The sequence below is a fragment of the Phyllostomus discolor genome, chromosome 9 (assembly GCF_004126475.2).
Source record: "Phyllostomus discolor isolate MPI-MPIP mPhyDis1 chromosome 9, mPhyDis1.pri.v3, whole genome shotgun sequence".
In the NCBI taxonomy this organism is placed as follows: Eukaryota; Metazoa; Chordata; class Mammalia; order Chiroptera; family Phyllostomidae; genus Phyllostomus; species Phyllostomus discolor.
Window position 1 is genome coordinate 58,761,937 of NC_040911.2, and position 14,016 is coordinate 58,775,952.

Sequence of the window (14,016 nt, forward strand, 5' to 3'; positions counted from 1 at the left end):
TCAGGAAAGGGAGGTGAGGATTGCTGGGGTGGAGGGGGGAATGGTAGAGGGAAAATACAGATAACTGCACTTGAACAAAAAATAAAATAAAATAAATAAAATAAAATAAAATAAAAAATAAATAAAATAAAATAAAATAAAATAATTAAGAAAATGGTTATAAGAGTACTCAAGGAACTCAGTGAGAAGTATAAGGAACTGAGTGGGAACTACAACCACATGAAAAAGAAAATAGAAACTGTAAATGACAATCTGGAAGAAGTGAAGAATACAGTGTCTGAAATAAAAAATACACTAGAAGCAATTAAGTGCAGGCTGGATGAAGTAGAGGACCAAATTAGTGAGCTGAAAGACAAGGTAGAAATAATACGCTGGTAAAGCAACAGCATGAAAAAAGACTCAAAAAGCATGAGGATAGCTTAAGGGGACTTCAAAACAACGTGAATTGTAACAACATTTACATCATAGGAATACCAGAAGGAGAAGAAAAAGAGCATGGGATAGAAAACCTGTTTGAAACAATAATGACAGAAAACTTCCCTAATCTGAGGAGGGGAACAGCCATGCAAGTTGAGAGAGTTTCAATCAAGATAAACTCAAAGAGGCCTACTCCAAGGCACATCATAATTTGACATAATTAAAATGCTAATACTAAAGACAAAAAGAGAATCTTAAAGGCAGAAAGGAAGAAACAGATAGTAACTTACAAGGGAACTGTAATAAGGCTAGCAGCTGATTCCTCAACAGTAACACTACAAGACAAAAATGAATGGCAAGAAATAGTCCAAGTAATAAAAAGCAAAGGCCTGCAACCAAGACTACTCCACCCAGAAAGGCTGCCATTTAAAATGGAAGGTAAATTAAAGTTTCCCAGACAAAAGAAGTTTAAAAGAATACACCTCCACCATACCAGCACTGCAAGACACGCTAAAGGACTGCTTTAAGATGAAGGTATAGAGTGAAAGTGAGAGGAACACAGGTACAAAAGAAAAAAAATGGCAATGAATAACTACCTTTCAGAAGTAACATTAAATGTAAATGGAGTAAATGCCCCAATTAGAAGACATAGGGTAGCTGAATAGATAAGAAAACATAACCCACATACATGCTGTCTACAAGAGACCTACCTCAGAACAAAAGACCTAAACAGGTTGGAAGTGAAAGACTGGACAAAAATTCTACAAGCAACTGGACAGGAAAAATTACAAGGGTAGCAATGCTTATATCAGACAAAATAGATTTCAAATAAAAAACCATTAAAAAGAAGAAGAAGGTCATTTCATAATTCTAAAGAGAAAAATATATCAGTAAGCTATAAACATTGTAAACATATATGCACCCAACACTGGAACACCTATATATAAGGAAAAGCTTGGAGGACTTCAAGAAAGATATAAACAGCAACACTCTTATAGTAGAAGATTTTAACATCCCACTGTCAATAATGGACAGATCTTTGAAACAAAGAATCAACAAGGACATTGTGGAACTGAATGACATAAGATCAAATGGACTTAACTGATATATACAAAACTATTCACCCTGAAGAGGCAAAATATATATTCCTTTCAAATGCGCATGGAACATTTTCAAAAGTAGATCACATGATATAGGACACGAAAGAAGCCTCAACAAATCCAAGAAAATTGAAATCATGTAAGCATTTTCTTGGACCACAAGGGCTTGAAACTAGAAACCAACCACAAGGAAAAAGTTCAAAAACAGTCAAATCCATGGGGACTGAATAACATGTTATTAAACAATGAATTGGAAAATGATGAGATTTAATAAGAAATAAAAAAGTTTCTGGAAACAAATGAAAATGAACATAAAACAGTCCAAAACTTATGGGGCACAGAGAAGAAAGTCCTGAGAGTCAAGTTCATAGCAATACAGACCTACCTAAAAAAAAATAGAAAAATTTCAAATAAATGACCTAATTGCACATCTACAGAAACTGGAGAAATAACAACAAACTAAGTCCAGAGCAAGTAGAAGGAAGGAAATAATCAAGGTCAGAATAGAATTAAATAACATAAAGACTAACAGAATAATTCAAAGGATCAATAAATCCAGGAGCTTGTTCTTTGAAAATATAAACAAAGTTGACAAACCTTTAACCAGGTTTCATCATGAAAAAGAGGGGGAGGAACCAAGTAAATAAAATCAGAAACAGATTTCCAGCCAAGATGGAGGCATAGGTAGACACACTGTGCTTTCTCACACAACCAAAAGAAGGACAACAAATTTAAAAACAAAAATAACCAGAGCTGAGAGAAAATCAAACTGTATGGAGGTCTGACAACCAAGGAGTTAAAGAAGAAATATTCATCCAGACCAGTAGGAGGGGTAGAGATGGGCAACCAGGCAGAGAGAACTCTCAGCAAGGAAGTGGCCAGAGTACTGGGGCAGGCAGTGGATTGCGAACTGGGCGGTACCACATTCGCGTGCAGATAAACCAGGAGGAACAACTGGGGAGCAAGACAGACCAAGTAGCCCAGGGTTCCAGTAAAGGGAAATAAAGATTCAAAGCCTCTGACTGAAACCTGTGGGGCATGAGGTGGCAGTGGGAGAAACTCCCAACCTCACAGAAGAGTTTGTTGGAGATACCCACCGGGTCCTAAAATGTAGACAAACCCACCAACTGGGGGAATCAGCACCAGAAAGGCCAAATTTGCTTGTGGGTAGCTGGGGAAGTGACTGAAAACCAGCAGAGAGCAGAGTAAGTGGCACTCTTCCCTCTGGGACCCCTGCCCCACATACAGCATCACAACACCACAAAGTACATTGCCCCACCCTGGTGAACACCTACAGCTCCTCCCCTTCCTACATAACAGGCACGCTGAGGCAAAAAAAGAAAGGAAGAAAAGGCCCAATGAAAGAACAATTCAAAGCTCCAGAAAAAATACAACTAAGTGATGAAGAAATAGCCAAACTATTAGATACACAGTTCAAAACACTGGTTATCAGGATGCTCCAAGAACTCACTGGTACTTCAACAGCATAAAAACAAACAAACAAACAAACAGACAGCAATAAATGTTGCACTATGTGAAACAAAGAAAAATCTACAGGGAACTAAGAGTGATGGGAAGGAAACCAGGACTCAAGTCAATGGTTTGGACCAGAAGGAAGAAAGAAACATTGAACCAGAAAAGAATGAAGAAACAAGAATTCAAAAAAAAAAAAAATGGAAAGAGGCTTAGGAACCTCCAGGACATCTTTAAATGTTAAGATTTAGGATTTGAATCCATCTTTAAGATTTGAATTATAGGGGTCTCAGAAGGAGAAGAAGAAGAGCAACAAATTGAAAACTTATTTGAATAAATCTGGCAAAGAAATAGACCTTCAGGAAGTCCAGGAAGCTCAGACAGTCCCAAAGAAGTTGGACCCAAGGAAGCACACACCAAGGCACATCATAATTACATTATCCAAGATTAAAGATAAGGAGAGAATCCTAAAAGCAGCAAGAGAAAAGGAGACAGTTACCTACAAAGGAGTTCCCATTAAAACTGTCAGCTGGTTTCTCAAAAGAGACCTTACAAGCAAGAAGGGGCTGGAAGGAAGTATTCCAAGTCATGAAAGACAAGGGCCCACATCCAAGATTACTCTATCCAGCAAAGCTATCATTTATACTAGAAGGACAGATAAAGGGCTTCCCAGATAAGGTCAAGTTAAAGGAGTTCATCATCACCCAACCCTTATTATATGAAATGTTAAAGGGACTTATCTAAGAAAAAGAAGACAAAACATATGAACAGTAAAACAACAATGGACTCACAACTATCAACACTGAACCTAAAACAAAAGAAAGAAAGAAATGAAAGAAATGAATGAAAGAAAGAGAGAGAGAGAGAGAGAGAGAGAGAGAGAGAGAGAGAGGGAGAATTAGAAAGAAAGAACAACCAAACTAAGCAAACAACATGGTAGGAACAGAACCACAGAAATGGAGATCACATGGAAGGTTATCAACAGGGGAGTAGGAGGGGGAGAGAGGGGGAAAAGGTACAGAGAATAAGTAGCATAAATGGTAGGTAGAAAATAGTCAGGGAGAGGTTAAGAATAGTATAGGAAATATAGAAGCCAAAGAACATATGTGTATGACCCATGGATATGAACTAAAGGGGGGAATGCCAGTTGGAGGGGGTTGTAGGGCATAGGGGAGTAAAGAGGGAGAAATGGGACAACTGTAAATAGCATAATCAATAAAATATACTTTAAAAATCAGAAACAAAAGAGCCAATACTTCAGAAATACAAATACAAAGGATGAGAAGAAATTAATACGAAAAAATATATGCCAAGAAATTTGAAAACCTGGGTAAAATGGGAAAACTTCTAGAAATATATTATCCTTCAAAACTGAGTCAAGAAACAGAGTTCTGACCAAGACAGAGGTGCTGGTAGAAACGCTTCGCCACCTCGCATAACCAAAAGCAGGATAACAGCCAATCTAAAAACAATAAACATCCAGAAATGCCAGAAAATCCAACTTCATGGACTTTCATCAAATAAGGAGTTAAAGAAACACTCACCCAGACCATAGACGGGGAAGGAATGGGAATTGGGCAGCTGAGTGAAGAGCATGCGCAGCAAGGCGGTGGACCACATTGTGAAGCAGGGCTGGCTGAGAGGACTCATGGCAAGGCAGCAGACTGCGTGAGTGAGGCAGGGATGGCTGAATGGGAAACTAAAGCCTCAAGGTAGCTGTAGTCTACTGTGGAGGTTGCCACAGTGGGAGAAACTCCCAGTCTCACACAAGGAAGTTCCTTGGAAAGTGGGGCTACAGCAGAATGAGCAAGCAGCATTATTCCCTCTCTGACCCCTCCCCAACAGAGATTGGCACAATGCAGCAAAGAGGGTTGCCTTGCCCTGGTCAATACCTAAGGCCCCAGCTGCTTACAACATAACAGGTGGGCTGAGACAAAGAAATGTGGCCCAAATGAAAGAACAGATCAAAACTCTAGAAAAAGAGCTAAGTAATGAGGAGACAGCCAACCTATCTGATGGAGAGTTCAAAACCCTGGTAATTGAGATGCTCATGGAAGTGATTGAGCTAGGTCACAAAAAGAAGGAAAAAAAATGAAGGCTACCCAAAGTGAAATGAAGCAAAATATACAGGAAACCAACAGTGAAGGGAAGGAAAACAAGACTCAAATTGACGATTTGTAACAAAAGGAAGAAATAAACATCCAACCAGAACAGAATGAAGAAACAAGAATTCAAAAAAATGAGGAGAGGCTTAGGAACTTCTAGGAAAGCTTTAATGACTCTAACATCAGAATCATAGGGGTGCCAGGAGGAGAAGAGCAAGAGCAAGAAAACAAAAACTTATTTGAACAAATAATGAAGGAAAAATAACCCAATCTAGTGAAGGAAACTGACTTTCAAGAAGTCCAAGAACCCCAGAGAATCCCAAAGCAATTGGACCCAAGGAGGAACACATCAAGACACATCATAATTTCATTACCGAAGATTAAAGATAAAGAGAGAATCTTAAGAGCAGAAAGAGAAAAGAACACAGTTATCTCAAAGAAGTACCCATAAGACTATCAGCTGATTTCTCAAAAGAAACCTTACAGGAAAGAAGAGACTGGAAAGAAGTATTTGAAGTCATGAAAGGCAAGGACATACATCTAAGATTACTCTATTCAGCATTATTTAGAATAGAAGGGCAGATAAAGTGCTTCCCAGATAAGGTCAAGTTAAAGGAATTCATCATCAACAAGCCTTTGTTATATGAAATGTTAGAGGCACTTATCTAAAAAAAATAGAAGATAATCGACATGAACAGTAAAATGACAACAAACTCACAACTATCAATAACTGAACCTAAAAACAAAAACTAAAACTAAGCAAACAACTAGAACAGGAACAGAACCAGAGAAATGGAAATCACATGGACAGTTTTCAGTGGGGGAGGTGGAGGGGAAGAATGGGAGGAAAGGTACAGGGAATAATAAGCATAATTGAAAGGCATAAAATAGATGGAATGAGGTTGAGAATGGTATAGGAAACAGAGAAGTCAAAGAACTTATATGTACAACCCATGGACATGAACTAAGGTGGGGGTAATGCTGGAAAGATGGGGGTGCAGGGTGGAGGGGGATAAAGGGGAGAAAAAATTGGGAAAACCGTAATAGCATAATCAATAAAATGTACTTTTAAAAAAAGAAGCAGCAGAAACCCTGAATAAACCAGTATCAGCTAGTGAAATTGAAACAGTAATCAGAAAATTCTGGGCACACAAAAGCTGTGGACCACAGATTTCACAGGAAAAATTTACAAAACATTTAAGAAACAGCTAACCTCTTTCTTTCTCAAATTATTCCAAAACATCTATGAAGAGGGAGGAGTCCCAAACTCTTTGGATGAGGCCAGCATCATCCTAATCTCAAAACCAGTTGACACAACAAAGAAAGGAAATCAGAGGCCAATATTGTTCATGAATATAGACACTAAGATCCTCAACAAAACATTGGCAAACCGCATCCAGCAGTACATTAAAAATATTATCCACCATGATCAAGTGGAATTCATTCCAAGGATGTAAGGATAGTACAACATACACAAATCAATAAATGTTATAAACCACATAAACAACACAAAAGACAAAAACCACATGATCACATCAATAGATGCAGAAGCAGCATTTGATAAGGCACAACACCCATTTATGATAAAAAAACACTTTTCAGTGTGGGACTAGAGGGATCATACCTCAACATAATAAAGGCTATGTATGGGAAACCTACAGCCAACATCATACTCAATGTCCATACTGTCAGTTTGTTCTTAATTTCAATGTCTCTGGTCATATTTTGCTTGCTATTTGTTTTGTTGATTAGCTTCCACTTAAAGGTGAGATCATAGGGTATTTGTCTTTCACCACAGGACTTATTTCACTTAGCATAATGCTCTCTAGTTCCATTCATGCTGTCACAAAGGGTAAGAGCTCCTTCTTTCTTTTTGCTGAGTAGTATTCCATCGTGTAAATGTACCATTGTTTTTTGATCCATTCATTTACTGATGGCCACTTAGGTTGCTTCCAGCACTTGGCTATGGTAAATTGTGCTGCTATCAACATTGGGGTGCATAGGTTATTTTGAATTGGTGTTTCAGGATTCTTAGTACAGAGTGGACAGTGGAGGCCACATAGTAGTTTGTTTTCTATCACATCTTTACATTCAATCAGTCAATAAATATTGATTGAGCACTCAATCAATATACATCATCTTGGATCCCCACCTGGTCTATCTGGGGCGCCTGTTTAATTTCTTCTTGAAATCCACAGGGTCTGGCCTCAAAGATAGCAATGTCTCTCCAGGCAGCCCCTTCCCTGCTATGGTCTTTGTCTCAAAGTCATTCCCATATCTTAAACCCTCCCTTTTTGTTTGAAAAGCTGAGAGGCTGGGGCCATAGGCAGCAATAGAAACCATGAGAGCAGGAAAAAGGGGCCCCATAGCTCAGATCTTCCCAAAGGCTGCTTCCTGGGTCCCCTCCCTCCCTTCATAGCCTTTTATGAAGGAACCAAGCAACCAGAGTGATGACTGCCCAGCAAGTATCTGAGCAAGGATATCTGCAGCACTGAGACATTGAAGGGGTCAGGGCAGGCACTGGGACCATGGGCTCAGAGAAAGTGGACTGTACAGAGTTCTGCCAGATGATGAACCTGTAGGATGAACCACAAGGACAAGTGTCCACTGAGCCTTCTGGCATGTGTGACAAATCCATGTGTTGTTCAATATGACTTGAATGTTTGGCTTGTAAGTCTGCTTCTTCAAGTAGTGTTGAACTTGGCCATTCCATCCCATTTGCCCTGTGATGTATAAACATCTTCCTCCTCTCACCTCTCCACTGTGAATCCTTACTCAAACTCAAATTAAAGGAAACTCCAGGAGGTATTTGAAAGCCCCTTTTCTAGCTTCCCACCACTTTGTTTGTTTGTTTGTTTGTTTAATGCAAGCCAAAATGCAAACCTTCTAAGTCAGACCTGGATGCCATTCTTGGAAGCTACTGGACCAAAAATTCATCAAATCATTAAGTGACTTGTATTCAAAGATGGAGTCTGTTCTAGTTGGCCATCTTTTTTTTTTTTTTTAAAGATTTTATTTATTTATTTTTAGAGAGGGAAGGGAGGGAAGGAGAGAGACAGAGAGAGAGAGAAACATCAATGTGCGGTTGCTGGGGGTTATGGCCTGCAACCCAGGAATGTACCCTGACTGGGAATCGAACCTGGGACACTTTGGTTCCCAGCCCGCGCTCAATCCACTGAGCTATGCCAGCCAGGGCTCTAGTTGGCCATCTTTAAAAGAAAACCACAAAGGGTATTCCTGACTGCTTCACTAGAGTCATGTGATTCATCTGGAGCAGTGGCTGGTCCAGAGACTGCACCTTTCAAGGTGGGGTGGGGCAGCCTACTGAACTGGAAATTAAGTCAAGGAATGGGGAAGGGGGTTTGGGTTTGAATTCTCCAAAGCTGAAACAAAACACCCCTATACACATTCACAGAGTCCCTACACTGGCATTAGCTGAAACTTATGGAAACAGAAGAAACTTGGATACTAAGGCTGACAAACCCTTATTGGGATGAATGCAACACTTGGAATTTTAGAGCTAAAGGATTCAGAATTTGGATCACATTTTTTTTATTATGTAGATGAGAAAATTGAGAATTAAGATATTTGGAGACTGGCCCTATGGCAGGCTGGGTCAGAACCCAGAACCTAGTCCAGGTCACCTGGCTCCCTGTCCAGCACTCTGTCCACTCATCTTCCTCAGGCTATTAAGACAGGGTTTTATCCATGTATGAGGGTAGCCACTTATAGCTTGGCCTTGGAGTGACTTGTGTGTGTCTGTGTGATCACCATTAACAATGTTGGCCTGGACTTGAGTGAAAGCAGGAGCTGGAATGCTGTTGCCCCAGCAAGAGGGTCCACTCAGGAGATCAAGGAGAGGGGTATGGCATTGGGGTCCTGACTCCCCTTTTCCCTGTACACCTGGGAGTTAGGGGACTGGTTCTTCTAGATGTCAATGATTAGCAGTCACAGGAGATGCAGTGGTCTTCTCTGATGGTTCTCTCAACCACTGTGGGCCAAGGATGTCTCATAGAGGCCACAAGCAAATACAAAAGTGGAAGTCTTTTCAGTGAGTTCCTGGATGAATGACATCCAACCTAACCTTTCATACTCATGGAGGGTTAGAGCAAGTTAAGAGTTTACAGGATTTGATTTGAGAAAATTTAGCATGTTGCTAGAACTGACAGAGAACAAGCCTCACTATCAGGTCTGGCTATTCTGCATGCAGCTATGCCTTCAGATGGGGGACTTCCAGTTCCAGGAGGACACCGAGCTGCCAGCCTAGTGCCACCTTAAGTTGCTCCTGGTTTTCACCTCCTGTCTTTCTGCTCTTTGATGAACACACTTATCCTGGAATTGCTGTGTGTTGTTGGAATCTGGTGTGGTTTTACAAGACACAACAGTTTTGCGGCAGCTGTATGGGAGTCCTGGAGCCCCCACCACTGAAGCAGATTACATGGACTCCCCTACATGTCATTGCTACCACTGAGTTCATGGGAACATCAGAAAATGGCAACTGGAAGAGGTGAGCCCTTCACTCTCATGAAGCTACTCCCAGGCTCCTAAACAACTGGGTCCTCTCCTCCAAACCTCTTCAGTGTTCCAATTATGGATTTTTTGTTTTTGTTTTGCTTTGCATTTCAGCTATTTGAGCTGGTGTCTGTCTCTCTATTCCTCCCCACACTCCTCCCCCAATCATAACCTTGACTTCAGGGACTGTGTTGGGTTCATCCTTGTTGAGCTGACAGCCCCCCACCCTGGGCTGTGCACACAGAAGGTTCTACACAGATATCCTTTTTGTGTCATTGAAAAGAAGAAATGGGGAAATGAAGAGAAAAGAAAAGTAATAATGTAGAGGAGAGGAAGGAGAGAGCTTTACAGGTTCTTTGAAGGCACCTGGCTATGGTGAATGGATTTGGCGACTCCATGTTAGTGTTACTGGATAGGGCCATACCTGGAGCAGGTCTGCCTCAGGTGGGCATGGAGTGTGTGTGTTCTGGACTTAATGTGGGAAGGATTTCATAACACAAGTCCAGGTGATTTTGAGAATATGTTTATTGAAGCTGGGGAGGGTGAAACAAAGACAGGGCTCAGGGTAGAAGAAGCAAAAGAGACAGCCTAGACTGTGCTCTGCTTTAGCTCCTTAGAAACATTATAGGAGCCAAAGTGGGGCTGCTATTAGCTCACTGGGAAGTCAGAGGAATAGGGGGCCTTGGAGACAGGATTGGGGGTAAGCCTAGGACAAGCTGCTAATGCCCATTGCTCCCCTGGTTGCCAAGGGTCTCATGAGGACCTTTAGAGCTTATGAGGAAGTACAAAGTTCATGCCCAAGAAGAGGCATGGGCATGCTCTGGAGGATGCCCATCCCCAGTCTTTGACATGAGGGATTTTATCTCTCTTCTGTGGGTGAGAATCTCAGAGGAGGGTTTCAATAGAATATTCATTTGCTTTCCAGGTGTGTTTTTAATATTCTGATGCATCAAAATGAACATAGAGAGGACTTTTGGGTTATTCTTTGGTCTGCTTTATTGTTTTTTTTAATCTTGAGTCTGTCTGAATTTTAATTGAGATTTTGTTATTTGTTCCCTGATCTTATCTGTCCTTGGGTTTAGCTGACACAAATAGTATTAATTGGGTCTCTATTCTCTATTTCCCAGACCAGAGTGATTTAACCTATGTATTCTCTAGTGAGGGAAGAAAGGTATAAACCATTTTCTCTCAAATGTCCTTGTTAGGGAGGATAAGGTGTTGCAATTCATGAGCTGGTTGTAAGTTCAAATTGTTTGGCCTTATTTAATTTTCTTGTCTCAGTTTCCATATTCCACTTGCCCAGGAATTTTCCTAGCTTTTCCCTATCCTTCCACACTAGGTCTTTTTTTTTTAAACCTTTTTTTAAATTAATGGTCGAATACAGCTGTCTCCATTTTCCCACCACCACTTTTCCCCATCCTGCCCACCCCCGACTCCCACCCTCAATCCTACCCCGCTCTGGCTTTCTCCATAGGTCCTTTATACATATTCTTTGAAGATCCTTTCCTTCTGTCCCTAGTTTTCCCCCTCTGTATCCCCTCTGGTTGCTGTGAGTTTAATTTTAATTTCAATGTCTTTGGTTATATTTTGCATACTTGTTTGTTTTGTTGATTAGGGTCCACTTAAAGGTGAAATCATATGTTATTTGTCCCTCACTGCCTGGCTTATTTCACTTAGCATAATGCTCTCCAGTTCCATCCATGTTGTTGCAAAGGGTAGGAGCTTTCTTTCTCTCTGTTGGATAGTATTCCATTGTGTAAATGTAACGTAGTTTTTTGATCCACTCATTTCTTAGACTGCTTCCAGCACTTGGCTATTGTAAATTGTGCTGCTATGAACATTGGAATGCATAGGTTCTTTAGAATTGGTGTTTCAGAGTTCTTAGGATATAATCCCAGTAGTGGAATTGCCAGGTCAAAAGGCAGTTCTATCTTCAGTTTTCTGAGGAAATTCCATAGTGTTTTCCACAGTGGCTGTACCAGTTTGCATTCCCACCAACAGTGCACTAGGGTTCCCTTTTCTCCACAACCTCGCCAGCAATTGTTGGTTGTTGATTTGTTTATGATGGCCATTCTGACCAGTAGGAAGTGGTATCTCATTGTGGTTTTAATTTGCATCTCTCTCATGGCTAGCAATACTGAGCATCTTTTCATATGTCTCTGGACCCTCTGTATGTCCTCCTTGGAGAAGTGTCTGTTCAGGTCCTTTGCCCATTTTTTAATTGGATTGTTTGTCTTCCTGGAGTGGAGGCATGTGTGTTCTTTGTATATTTTAGGGACCAAATAATTTGATGTCAGGTATTGTGATCCCTCCTACTTTCTCAAAATTGCTGAGGCTATTTGGAATCCATTTTAGTTCCATACACACTTTTGAAATGTTTGCTCTATATCTGTGAAATATATCATTGGTATTTTAATAGGATATCATTTGTCAGAGATATCATTGGCAATTATATTTTCCCATATGGTTGGTTCCCTTTTCATTTTGCTAGTGTTTTCTTTAGCTGTGCAGAAGCTTTTTATTTTGATGAGATCCCATTTGTTTTCTCTTTCCTTTATATCCCTTGCTCTAGGGGACATATCAGTGAAAATATTGCTGCATGGAATATCTGAGATTTTCCTAACTAAGTTCTCCTCTAGGATTTTTATGGTGTCCTGACTTATAATTAAGTCTTTTATCCATCTGGAGCCTATTTTTGTGTATGGTGTGAGTTGGTGGTCCAGTTTCATTTTATTTGCATATAACTGTCGAGCTCTCTCAACACTATTTGTTGAAGATGTTATTTTTACTTCATTTTATGCTTCTTCCCCCTTTGTCAAATATTAATTGACCATAGAGACCTGGGTTTATTTCTGGGCTCTCTATTCTGTTCCATTTATCTATGTGTCTGTTCTTATGCCAGTACCAGACTGTTTTGATTACAATGGCCTTGGAATACCTGACATAGTTTGATGTCAGGTATTGTGATCCCTCCTACTGTGTTCTTTCTCAAAATTGCTGAGGCTATTTGGGATCCTTTATAGTTCCATATGTACTTCTGAAATGTTTGCTCTATATCTGTGAAATATATCATTGGTATTTAAATAGGATTGCACTGAATCTATAAATTGCTTCAGGTAACATGGACATTTTGATGATGTTAATTCTTCTGATCCATGAACACAGTATATGTTTGCATTTGTTTTTGTCTTCCTTAATTTCTTTTTTTAGTGTTGTGTAGTTTTTTGAGGACAGGTCTTTTACTTCCTTGGTTAGGTTTATTTCTATGTGCTTTATTTTTTTTTTGTTGCTATAGCAAGTGGGATTTTTTTCCCCCTGATTTCTGTTTCTGATATTTCATTGTTGGTGTACCAAAATGCCTGTGATTCTTAATATTGAACTTGTATCCCATTATATTGACAAATTCACTTATTAGGTTGGTTAGTTTTTTGGTAGAGTCTATAGGGTTTTCTGTGTATGTACACTATCATGTCATCTGGAAACAATGATAGTTTTATGTCCTCCTTTCCAATTTGGATGCCTTTTATTTCTTCTTCTTGTGTGATTGCTATGGCTAGAACTTCCAAAACTATGTTGAATAGAAGTGGTGAAAGCAGACATCCTTGTCTTGTTCCTGATTTTTGTGGGAAAGCTTTTAGGTTTTGTCCACTGAGTATGATGTTGGCTGTAGGTTTTTCATATATGGCTTTTATTATGTTGGCATATGACCCCTGTACTTCCACTTTGCTGAGTGTTTTTATCATAAATGGGTGCTGTACCTTACCAAATGCTTTTTCCACATCTATTGATATCATCATGTGATTTTTGTCTTTCTTTTCTTTATGTGATATATTACATTTATTGATTTGTGACTATTATACCTCCTTGCATCCCTGGGATGAGTCCCATTTGATCAGGGTATATGCTCTTTTTGAAATACTGTTGGATGTGGTTTGCCAGTACTTTGTTGAGGATTTTAGCATCTATGCCTCCCACACTAGGTCTTGGTGACTGGTGGCAGGTGATTCTCCCAGGGGATCAATTATCAACACAGACTGTTTCTTAGGGGTAATGAACTACTGCTACTCTCTGAGTAATGTCAGTTGTAGAACCTATGAAGACAAATAGCAAAAGGGGTGTTAGTAGGCTGTATCCCTAAAGCTGTTAAAACTGTAAGCTTTGAAGGCAGAAAGCTGAAGCTATGCCACTGGCTAGCTTTGTGGCCTTGAGTGAACATCTCCCTGTGCTTGTGTTCTCCTATATAAAGTGATGATCAAAGCATCTATCTCTAAGGATTATGAGTGTCAGCAATCGTGGCTGTACCATCTTGAACTTAAACAGCAGGCCTGAGATATAAGGGTCCTGCAGGAAACCTCCCCAGTCCTTCTTAATTTCTGTGCCTACCAACTACAGCTTTCAGTACTGGAAGG